General features: G+C 37.2%; 1 long non-coding RNA gene across 1 annotated transcript; it reads right to left on the bottom strand.

The window, feature by feature from the left end:
- Positions 1–2,544: 2,544 nt before the first annotated feature.
- LOC115929670 lies at positions 2,545–8,875 on the bottom strand. Its single transcript, XR_004066652.1, has 3 exons — positions 8,777–8,875; positions 3,146–3,261; positions 2,545–2,868 (listed from the first exon to the last, which is right to left on the bottom strand). It is a non-coding gene; the product is annotated as an uncharacterized LOC115929670 (long non-coding RNA).
- Positions 8,876–12,801: the final 3,926 nt, after the last annotated feature.

Genomic DNA, 12,801 nt, shown 5'->3' with positions numbered 1-12,801 from the left:
AACTCTCACGTTTTGTTTCCAGATTTTTTCCACATATGATTCTATTTATCCAACCATATATGCACACTAAAAAGAAAAGATATGAAGGGAATACTGTATATAAGATAATAAACATGTTTAATTTATTCATTTTATTACAACAAACTAATATGTTTACAGATTATAACATTGATGGTCAAATATTAAGCACAAATGACCTCATCTGCTACTTCCATTTGTAGATTACTTTTTTCTTTAAAAATTCAACAAAGCATACTTAGGCTAAATCTGAGCACTATTTTTTTCTCCAGGGAATTTTTTGTATCATGACCTGCACCCTTATTATAAAACACATTATAAAAACATGCTGATTTCTTTAAAAAAAAAAAAATACCTGACTCAATGATTGCAATTTTTTCCAGAGAAACAATAATAATGTACAATAGTATATAACATCCTTTAGTTAGATGGTTACTCCGTGGTCCACACACGCACCAAGGTATATTAGACCTTTTATTAACAGTTGCTTGTTTTATACAATATATAAATCATACTCATAGGCCCATTCCCAAATGTTATAATTATTATCAATAAACAGAAATTGATAAAAGATGACCCCTCCCCAAAACTCTTATATTCCAAAAGTTTGATCTTGGCTGACAGGTGGTAACTTGAGTACTTGACTACATCTTATTTGCCCTATAGACACATACTTAAAATGGATGCCTTGGCAAAGCCTCAGTTTTATAAATGATTGCTTGACTTAGACTGCCGATGAACATATTTCTTGTGTATTTATCTACACCATTAACTTTTCTCCACATCGTGCTGTCAGATTGAGATGCTTTGGTGTGATATACTTAATGTTTTACATCATGTTTTTAATGAACTCCTACCTTGCTTAGTTATGCAGACATTGGGCCCTTTTTTCTAAAACTTGCGATATCAGTGGAAAGGATGTGCATAAAAGAAGAGGCGGGATATCCATACTACTACCATGTACTACTACAACATGGGTAAAATTGCATCATTGTATTATACCTTGGTTCCTGGTTACCTCTCCTTGGTAGTTTGAAAACTATGTTTCAGTACCGGTAATCATTGTAATAGTGTTTCTGTTTCATGGTGTCACTGGTCTGGTTGTGTGTATGAAGGCCAAATTTTCTATTTTCCTGCTTCGCCTGTCCACAATCACTAAACAATTTGAGCTGAAATACAGGGCCTAATATACAAGGTGATTAAAAAATTAAACATACTGCTTGCAAGGTGAAGTTACACGTACTGCTTGAAGAGAATTGTGAATGATATTTATCTATTGGGAGTTTGACCAAATCCAGGTTAAAAAATTTCAGCTTCGGAGGGGGGCACATTACCCCTCAACCCCTCCCCCCCCCCCTGTGCGCACTTTTGACTGATGTGTCCCCCCAGGAGTGGCGGAGCGTCTTCCAAAGTGGGGGGGGGGGCACCAACAAAATAGGCACTTTCTGGAAAAAAAGGGAATCTCAAAGCGAAAATATCCATTTTTTTAGACAATGGTATATACCCCTACATTGTGATTACATTATCAGGGACGATTTCAACATTTGTTTCTCTTTATACACCATACAAGATATTGCTTAAGTATCAGTTTGGTGTGATGGTATGAAAATTGATTTGCAAGCGAGGAAAATTTTAAGTTTTGTGAGGTCGCAGTACAAAAAATTGCATCTTATTAAGAGGGAAAAACCCAATCCTGATGGGGTTATAAGCACATTCTCACAATGGAAGACTGAAAAGACCTTTAATAAGTAATGTAATTATATCATCTATAAACGCGAGCAAACTTTGGGGGAAGTTACTCTTAGTCGCTTGAAATTAGGGGCGCGTTTAATGATGAGAGGAAAAGGGGACACTAAAGGGATAAGGGGAAAAGGAGCATGTGTCATGTAAAAAGGGTAATTATCAGAGGTGAAAATGGGGCACTTCTTAGACCTACAGAAAGATGCACTCACCAGGAATGAAAAAAGGCCCTTGTGAGAATGGGAATTCTCACGTGATTGGGAATACTTGATAACCCTATAGTCTAAGTTTCATTGACTAAAAACTTAAACTTTGAAAATTATATCAAAAATTCAAAAACTTAACCTTAGGTTAAGTTTTTGATGTTGACGCCGTCGCCGCCGCCGTCACCAGAAAAGCAGCGCCTATGTCTCACTTTTTGCTCGTAGGCGAGACAATAAGGGAGGTGCAGATCAGATTTTAATAGGGGCATTTATTGGAGGTGAAAGGGGGCTATTATGAGAACGGGGAAGTGGCTCTTATTAAAAAGAAAAAGAGGCACATGTTAAAGTAAACAAGGCACTTATGAGAGATGAAAAGGGGTAATTATGAGAAGGGTAAGGGGTACTTATGATCAGAAAAAAGAGCATTTATTAGGAAGGAAAAGGGGGCGTGTCAAATAAAAGTGGCAGTTATTAGAGACAAAATGGGACACTCATCAGAGATGAAAAGAGCACTAATCAGGAGATGGAGGGGGCACTTACTAGAGATTAAAAAGGGCAGTTATGAGAATGGAAAATGAACACTTATTGCATAGAATAATGGGAACTTGTCGAAGGATAAGGGGCACTTATCAGAGGTGAAATGGGGAAGGGGCAATTTTACAAATTAATAGGGGAACTTGTCAAAGTAATATGGCACTTTACCTATGTGAAAAGGCCATAAAAGGGGCATACTGGGGGTACTTGAAAAAGTGGGGGGGGGGCACTGACCCCTCCCTCCTGGCTAACAACATATCTCCGCCACTGGTTATGAAGTTTATAATACCAAGGTTTTGATACCCAGTCGCAGCTCCAGCAGTTCATTGAAGAGGCTAAGTAGAACTTCATAGTCCATACTGTACATGTATGTCTGTTGAATGAAAAGAGAAGAGAATGAAAGTAAAACATTGATACCTACATCATACATGTATCTCTGTTGTAACATAAAAATGTCTTGCATGTACATTGTAGGCCTAGGCCTCAAATTTTTTCATGTGGAATCATACATAGCCATCCCATTAATACATACTTCTCAAACCAGCCCTTCGCATCCCCTCCAGCTTGGCCTTGACCTCACTCATTTCAAATATTGTTTTACTTGAAAAAAACTAAACAGATCAAGTTAGATCAAAAGTAAATATGTTTACCTTCTCTTGTGGTGGTCTGTTTTCTCCAGGACATTCTTGTTTCAAGCACATACTCCCAGAAAGCAAGCATTTGGTACTGCATGCATTAACTGCGACAAGTATCTCTGTACATTTTCCTGTAAAAGAGAGGGGGGGGGGGGGATTTAATTCTTAGAATAAAAGGAAATGAGCATGATCATTTAAACATTGATGAGCATTTGCAGAATTAACTGTTCTATTTTAATTTGGATTTTCTCTTTACCAAAAAAGCCCTCCTTCATTATCTAACATTGAAATTTATATTAAATTTCTTGATCCAGATCTAGTTGATCTACAGTCTCTAGATGATCTAGATGCATGTCTCGTAACTGTTCATTCTATCAAATTGAAAAAACGCAAAAAAGGTATGGACCTAGATCTATATATGACAGAGAAAACTTAATCATGTTTACAGCAAACAAAAATTCAAAGATAGAGCCTAGAGCAGAGGCAAATTAGGCTAAGACAACAAAGAGTTTAAGAAACACACAGGCACCACTATACATATCCCTGTATACAATGTAGTCTAGACTGAATATTTTTTTGGGGGGATCGTGTTTTAAATTGTTAGATAGCTACAAGACTCTGTACGACTACGAGTATCACATTCACAGACAGGCGCGGCCGAGTGGACCTTGGCCCCCCCCCCCCCCATCCGCAAAAAAAAAAAAAAGAGAGAGAGAGAGAGAGAGAGAAGGAAAAGAAGGGAAAAAGGAGAGAAAGGGAAAGAAAGAAGAGGAAGAAGAAAAGAAAATGGGGAAAAGGAGATCGGGGGGCCAAAAGGGCCTTGCCTCCCAGCTGTAACCTCTCCCCCTCCCCCCATCAAAAAATAAAAGAGAAGGAAGGAAAGGGAAAGAAAAAAAGTAAAGAGGGGATAAAGAGAAGGAAAAAAGAGGAAGAAGAAAAGAAGGGGGAAATCAGTTGCAATTTTCCCGCCAACAAGTTGTAGTTCGGGGGGGGGGGGGGGCAAAGGCCCTTGCCTCCTCCTCCCTCCCCCCCCCCCCCCCAATAAAAAAAAAGGAGAAGGAAGGGAAAGGGATAAAGGAGAGCTAAAAAAAAACAAAAAAGAGGAAGAAGAAAAGAAAAGGGTGATAAGAAGGGGAGAACAGTTGCGATTAATCCCGCCAGCAATGTGTGGATCGGGGAGGGGGAGGGGGGGCCAAAAGGCCCTTGCCTACCCCTAGCAAACCTAAAACAGAGAGTAGGAAGGGAAAGGAAAGGGACCCCTATACAAATTTCAGTACGCTAACACGCGAGCTCGTCAGCGTGCTCGCCCACGAATTCGTCGACGAACTCGCAGACGAACTCGCAGACGAACTCGTTTCGTTCCAAATATGCAAATTAGCTACGAGCATGCACGCGAGCTCGTTGGCGTGCTCCAAATATGCCACTCATCACTGGCCGATAAGCTCGTTGGCGAGCTCGTTGGCGTGCTCGTTGGCGAGTTCGTACGAGTTCGTACGAGTTCGTCGACAAGCTCGTCAACGAGTTCGTACAAATTCGTCAACGAGTTCGTACGAGTTCGTCGACAAGCTCGTCAACGAGTTCGTCGACAATCTTGTGGAAAAAAAATGGCTGCGAGCTTAATGGCGTGCTCAACAGCATGTTGGCATTAGGGACTTTTAGATTTGCGTGGACTGAAACCTGTGACGTCCATTGAAGGCAGTGCATAAAAAGGACGTCGACCGTAGCAATCTACATTGTCTTCGTGCAAATCTAAAAGTCCCTATTGAGAACTAATTTGTGTCTACATATAGAGGTGAACTTGATGATCCTGTTGAGCTATTGGCATGCATATATATTTATCTAACTTATCAACCTTCCAATATCCTGTTAACATCTGCAGGCTGGCTGTGCAGGGGCAATTCAGTTGGCAAGCTGGTGAAGAATACAGTGATCCTCTTTAGAATAAGGGAAAGTTAAAAGCTCATTACTTCTGGGATATCAATCAATGAAAACACTAATACATCAAAGTATACAGAAAGAAAAGATATAACATAAAATATAACTTAAAACAAGTATCTTTTTATTAGAGTCAATACAAACCCTGTAAAATACATGTTACTGTAAAATACATGTTACCTGTATGCAGGGTTCACAACTTCACACAACGATATGAATGAATAAATGATTTCCAAATTATATAATTACACTGTATAATGAAATTAAATATGTGAGTAATACACTGTATAATACTCTGCCTTTGAAGAAATATTATTATCCATTTTGTTAATTATTCCATCATTCTAATCACTCATAATATTACAAAGATCCAAACTAATAAAGCGGTATTCATACAATAACTATATAGCATCCCCCTTCTTGTCAGTGTATTCACCAACCCAGGGTACCAAGTAATGATACATGTACATATACTATAGGATCTCTAGAACAATCCCTTCTTTATATCCGCTAGCAAACTAGTTTTCAGTATTCAGACAAAATGCATTAATGTGCTCTCATGTTGCCTAAATGATAGGGTTTGTCAGTCAAGATACAGGAATATTTACATGAGTATAACCTTATCACATAGATTATATCTAATGTTACTTTAATGAAGTGTATATACTATGTGCTATATAGATAGAGAAACAAACTTCCCAATATATGAAAAGATATCTCACTAGAAAGAGAATAAATACTTTATCTCATTAATCATTACTCTACACTTCTCTTTCATAAATGTATAAGAGAGGTAGGCCTAACTGTTGGCCTATAAATACACAAGTAGAACATTTAGTTATAAGGTGTGAGGAATTAGTTTTTCTCTTACCTAAAACTAAGGAGCTGCAATACCATTCAAAACCCATGTCTGCTCTCTACAAAAGCAAGATGGAGAAAGACTTGCCCAAAGTGGCCTATAACTAACACATCAATTCATTCTTATCAGGAATGCTACCAGTGGTAATTCCACAAGAGAGAGTAAACAAGAAAGTGAGAGTGGGGAGAAGAGAGGAATAGAGATTTGTGTCTTAGCACTGGGGAATCCTATGTACATAAGGAGAGAGCAAGTTAGAAACAGGGAGTTGACCTCGAATCAAGGTCTGGGTGTGTGCTCTTATGTAATACCTGATAGTGACATTTCAAGGTGTTAAATATATGATACAGTCAGAATAAATGGCAACCCCCCCCCCCCCCTTCCCAATCTGGTATGCTGCAAATAAATGTTTCAAAGTTTCAAAAGAATTTAATTAAATTTACAAGTAATTTGACAGGTTACTTCAGCATGAAAAAGCTATTGTTTCAATTTCAACACAAATTTTCTGAACTTTCAATGTAATTGCATATACAATTTATGTTCTGACAAAGAGGCTCAAAAATGTATCAAAATAATAAAGTATGCATTTGTTTACCTTAATTATTTCAGGTGAGAGATATCTTCAGATCAATATTTTTTTTATTTAAAAAAAAATTACATAAAAAGGATGCTGGTGGAGACAAGAAACTAGGAAGTAGGAACTCATTTTCCTTGGCCCAAGACATTTTAAAAATACATGTACATATATTAATAGAATAAATTAAAGAAATTGGCATCCTGAAGGGAACTTTAAAATACTTTACAAATGAAATGCATGGCATATGTTTTTTGCAGAAGCAAAGTCACAAGCAAACACACTAACAATGTTCGTTGATATTTTATATTCAGTTTTTGATATGTGTGGCATGATTAATTTTGTTTGGGATGTTATGTTGATCTGTAATGACTGAAATAATACCCATATCGCAATTGTTTTATTCAAACATCACATTAGCAACTTTGGCGCAAGTCGATTTTTGCACTCTCGCATACAATGCCTCCTGTTCATCCAAACATACCACACAAAAATGATACTAAATGATTCAAGATAAAACACTCTTTCATAGAATGTATAATAATTTACTGTTCACAGATAATTTTTAAAATAATTAGCAATTTTCTAGGTGTAAATTTTTTTGGGACTCACACTGTATACCTAACTGTTTTCCTGGGAGCTGGATCACCTGTTTACCAGCGAGATCGTGGCGAGCTCTGGGGAGCTCTGGGGAGCTCGCCACGAGCTCCTCATTGTAACCCCGAGCTCGCCACGAACTCCCCCTTTTACCCACGAGCTCGCCACGAGCTCCCCCTTTTACCCACGAGCTCCCCACGAGCTCCCGAGTTTACCCCCGAGCTCGCCACGAGCTCCCCAGTTTACGCCCGAGCTCGCCACGAGCTCCCCCTTTTACCCACGAGCTCGCCACGAGCTCCCCCTTTTACCAACGAGCTCGCCACGAGCTCCCTCTTTTATCCACGAGCTCGCCACGAGCTCCCCAGTTTACCCGCGAGTTCGCCACGAGCTCGTGGCGAACTCGTGCACGAGCTCGCCAAGATTTTGTAAGATCGTTACAAGCGTCCTGGGAGCGTGTTACGAGCTTAAAGCCTAAAAAACGATCTTATTAAGCTTACCACGAGCATAATACGAGTTCGCGACGAACTTAAATTTGTATAGGGGGAAATAGGAGAGAAAGGGAAAGAAAAAAAGAGAAAGAAGAAAGCAAGGGGAGATCAGTTATGTGTAGATCGGGGGGAGGGGCACTGGCGTACTGATGGGGAAGGGGACTTGGGGGGGGGGTGACAGATGCCCCCCAAATATAATTCAAACATGGTTTATTTCTAATTCGATACCGGTGATTTACAAATGTTGCTGAAATGACATAATTTTCCGAGATTTTTCCTCAATGTTTAATAAATTATACTTTTTAATGCGTTTGTGGGACAATGGCAAATTCATAAAGAAAGAAAGAATAGTGACGCCAATTAGTGTCCTGCCAGTGTCACAAATAAGGTATGCTAATATGCTCATCTGACCGCAATTAAATGCCTATACCCCTGAGCTTCTGGGGGTTCCACCCCTTGACCCCCGCACATTCTTTGCCCTTAGACACCACGCCAATTTCACAACGCTCTACTTGATCGTAAATACCTCCCCCCCCCCCCCTCACCTACTTAGAGAAACGTTTAGCGGAACCTGCATGTAAGAGTGGGGTGGTGCAGATTTTTTTCAAATTTGGGTCCCCCCTAAGAAATCCTGGATCCACGCCTGTTCACAGGTAGTCCAATTATTTACTGGTCTGTAGGCCTAGGGCTAGCCTAGTCCTCAAATTTTCTACTCTCGTACTCGTCTAACTATCTCGGTATCTGGTCTAAATTTTGGCGCTTGTTCACAACTCATGTCAACTGTGACCATGCTTATTAGTGTTAGCTATTAACTTTCTTCTGACCCAACTATGAAAGTAGTTTTTCAACAGTTGGACCTAAACGTAACAAAAAGCTTGGATCATTGATGCAGCTAGCGCTAGTGAAGTGATCTGCCTATAGACCATATACTCGTATCTAATTTTCAGAGAGGGTCTCGCCCGAAAGTTTGGGCCAAGGATCAAGGAGTGACGATGGCAATCGAGCTGAAATATTTCTCACGACGATAAATAACGAATCAAAAGTTCGAGTGTAGATTACTCCTAAATTCATCAGATATAACCATTTTAAACCACTTCATAACGTACAGACAAATCAGCAGATTCATACCTACAGCAGATATGTTTATAAATATGATTCAATTTACGAGATTTGAACGTAATTACAGCTGTACTCACCATCAAACTTTCAAAGAAAACTTCGAGCTCTCACTCTGTGTGGGTGACGTCATACATTAAATATGCATGCAGCGAAAGTCTTGTCATCAGATCAGGCAATCGTACATAAATACTTCCATCACAGATAGAAAAATTTCTTATTAAAATAATGAGGATGATTACAGTTATCAATCATTATTACCAAATCTGCATACAAATAAGAAGGAGAATGGTGATACAGAGACTTATTTACCGCACGTAGGATTTCTGATAAGAATGCACAAAGAACACAAAATGGAAAGGTGCCTGGAATAGAGGATAATAATATCAGTCAAGCTCATGAATATTCATATTATGGGCGTTACCAACCATTGACATTTGCATACACAATCGTTATTTAATATATAATGGAAATGCGCTTTTCATTATATATTATATAATGGAAATGCGCTTTTCATTATATATTATATAATGGAAATACGCCTCTCATTATATATTATATAATTGAAATGTGCTTTTCATTATATATTATATAATGGAATGTGCTTTTCATTATATATTATATAATGGAACTACGCTTTTCATTATATATTATATAATGGAAATGTGCGTTTCATTATATATTATATAATGGAAATACGCTTTTCATTATATATTATATAATGGAAATGGCTTTTCATTATATATTATATAATGGAAATGTGCGTTTCATTATATATTATATAATGGAAATACGCTTTTCATTATATATTATATAATGGAAATGGCTTTTCATTATATATTATATAATGGAAATGTGTGTTTCATTATATATTATATAATCGAAATACGCTTTTCATTATATATTATATAATGGAAATGGCTTTTCATTATATATTATATAATGGAAATGTGCTTTTCATTATATATTATATAATTGAAATACGCTTTTTATTATATATAAATAATGAAAGTGTGAATTGTAATTATTTATAAATAATGGCAATTATATATAAATAATGAAACGTTCTTTGTCATTATTTATAAATAATAAAAATGTGTTAAGAATTATATACAAATAAAAATGTACATTTTCTTGCATTATATGTAAATAATGGTTATTATTTGTTAAATAATGATTATATAACATATAATTTGTCTATATAATTGTTTTACAAACGGCGCCTCATAGGGGAGGGGGTACTGAAGGAAGAGAAAGATTGATGTATTCAGGGTTTTATTACTGCAGTCTATTTTGAGCTGTGGTGATATTTTTCTAAATAATGATTGAAAAATACCTGCACAGGTTCCCTCTGAAATAGCATTATTACTGTACTGGAAATTAGGCCCACTCATGCAATTTGATAGCTAACATGTTTATCTGGTACTTTATATCTGCCAAATCAATTTCCAGGATGAATTATTACACATCCTATTTCTCTTGAAAGCTTTGACTTGAGCTGGATAAGAACTCACTTAAACTCTTTCAGCTAGCGAATTACTTTACAAACTGGAAAGAGGAAAAAGTACTGTGAATCAATTGAATTTATGTCTTGAATTCCATTGGTGGCATCAGTTTACAATTTCATGAACTCCTCTCTAGAGGATAAGGCAACTGCTGATCACAACAAATCTTGGTGAAAAAGCACTTGCTAAACCATCACCCCTTCCATTAAAAGACTGCACTTTGGTCTTAAAGATACATTCTAAAGTAGGCGCATTTATACTGTCAAATACCTAATTTTTTAAAAATTGTGATGTTTTGCACTACTGTTTACACTTGTGCATGTGTGTATTGGTTTTTTACAGACGTGTATCAATCAGATGTGATTATTTACGTCTAGGGACTGACCTTTAAACGTCACCATCTGAAAGATGTGACTCAGTTTTGAACCTGCGTCCTCGGCTGAATCAGTTTGTAACTTCCATTGTTAGCTGATTACAGGCTTGACATTTTTGTCGGTAAAGCATAGTTGCCTTGGTAACGTCACTGAAACATCGGGGTCAGGCTCCGGTTCGCCATTTTTGGCATGTTTGGATGCAAGTGTAAATGGCCCTAGTTTTAAAGGTTTTTTTGCGTGAAATTGCTACAAAGATATAGCCCTAAGAAATGTTAGTAGAAAAGTGTATATATTGTATTTAAATATTTAATACCTTGGCTTTATATGTTATAAACGTTATTGATAAAGGTATTGATGATTTGGGGGAAAATTGTAACCTTAATTTGTATTGAATGGAGATGTTACATAGACCTCTTCCTTAAATAGCTTGAATAGAAAATAATTTTTCACCTTTCCCCGAACCAAATCTTCTCTTTAAGGGCATCGTTTAACAATGTTACATATGAGATGCATGGCCCTACGTGATATGGTGTAATATTGAAGCCCTACAAAATTGTTCTTCAGAATGATCGTGAAGTGCCTCAAAAAAGTAAAAATCTTTGAGTGACTGGTTTTACCAAACCGGTACACATTTTTGCAGGTTATGAGAGAGTAGACTAGGCATGTTTATGATCTGGTTCATTTGTTCTTTGTAGGTATGTCCTCATCAGCTCGAGATTGCTCTTCTGATTTTGGAAATAAGCCTGCAGTTACAAATCGTATCTTCATCAGCTATAGACTCCGACTCGAAACTAAAAATGTGTTCCTGCATAGTGGAGTCTTCCAAATATCTCGCTGATTGCAACTGTGGGCTAATGAAGACGCAAATTATCTGGATAATTTGCGATCAGGATAGTTAAAATACCGGGTTATTTGGCAATCTCGAGCTGATGAAGTCAGGCCTTATGTCAGTATCATTACTTTGATGTTCAAAATCTGGAACCTGTAGTGAAAGGAAGTAAAAGAGTTATAAGAGACAGACAGACAGACAGACAGACAGGCATAGACAGAAAGAGGGAGAGAAAAAGAATGAGAAAGATATAGAGGGAGAGAAAAAATTAAAGTTTTGGGGGCAATGGGATAGCTGTTAATCCAGCAGGTATGCGTGAGTCTAAAATAAAAATAATTGTTCATATGCTTGAATACCTAAGATGTGTGTCATATAACTGAAGTATCACTACTTGTAGGATGGAACACGTACACACGTACACAAGTGATGTTTTTCATAGGGGTCTATTGAAGTGTGCATGAGGGGGCAGATCTTTTATTCAAGCAGGAGTATTAGACCTCTAGGCCTCATCTTAAGTAAAGATATAATTTTGAAAATATATATATATATATATAACTTTTGAAAATTGTACACCGATATGATGTGAATGTTTTTATATTAAAAAATATCAAATCAATTCAATCAATTCACAATGTAAATGACAAAATCATCTTTGTTTGATCAAAATCGGTTCAGAGATGGCTGAAATATCCATAAATATAACAATTTCTAATACTTGTTTACTACCACAAATATTAGATAATTTGAAAAAGCTGTTGAAAAAAACGAAATAGCGCCTTTTACGTCGTATTTCAGCCAATGCCGATGTTGGCTTTTTAGTTGGCATTTTCGTGTTGGTTATATTACACACAACCATGCAGCTGGCCCATATATTGCTATGTTTAATTAATTAATTATTTAATTAACGCTCACCATATTTTTTTGAAAGTGGAGCTGAATTGATATGATCGTTTTGGCTAAATTTCACACTTTTGGGGGTCTAAAATTACCTTCATAGCAATTTTAGGTCCTGAAATGGCACTAGAAATGTGATAGAGAAGAATTAGAGCAATAACCATGCACCTTGAAGGCATTTGAGGTGTGGAAACAGAACTCAACTATCCCTTTTAGGTAAAACCTGTAACATTTCTCCTGTTATAGGGTCAAATGACAGGTGGTATGTGAATAGCTTAGGGAGGGGCAAAATTGTTAGTCTCCTCCCTCAGGTATGAAAGTAGCCTTTAGCTCTGTGATTGGTTTATTTCCTCTGATGTTTATGTCATGTGATTCCCCAATTTGCAAATGGGATACTCATTTTAATCATCATTATTTCTCTCTCTCTCTCTCTCTCTCTCTCTCTCTCTCTCTCTCTATCTATCTCTCACACACACACACACACTCACACATACACTTTTCTC

Source organism: Strongylocentrotus purpuratus, unplaced genomic scaffold (genome assembly GCF_000002235.5).
Source record: "Strongylocentrotus purpuratus isolate Spur 01 unplaced genomic scaffold, Spur_5.0 spur5_scaffold_5, whole genome shotgun sequence".
Lineage (NCBI taxonomy): Eukaryota > Metazoa > Echinodermata > Echinoidea > Camarodonta > Strongylocentrotidae > Strongylocentrotus > Strongylocentrotus purpuratus.
The sequence above is the reverse complement of the archived record's forward strand: the minus strand, read 5'-3'. Positions and strand labels throughout refer to the sequence as shown.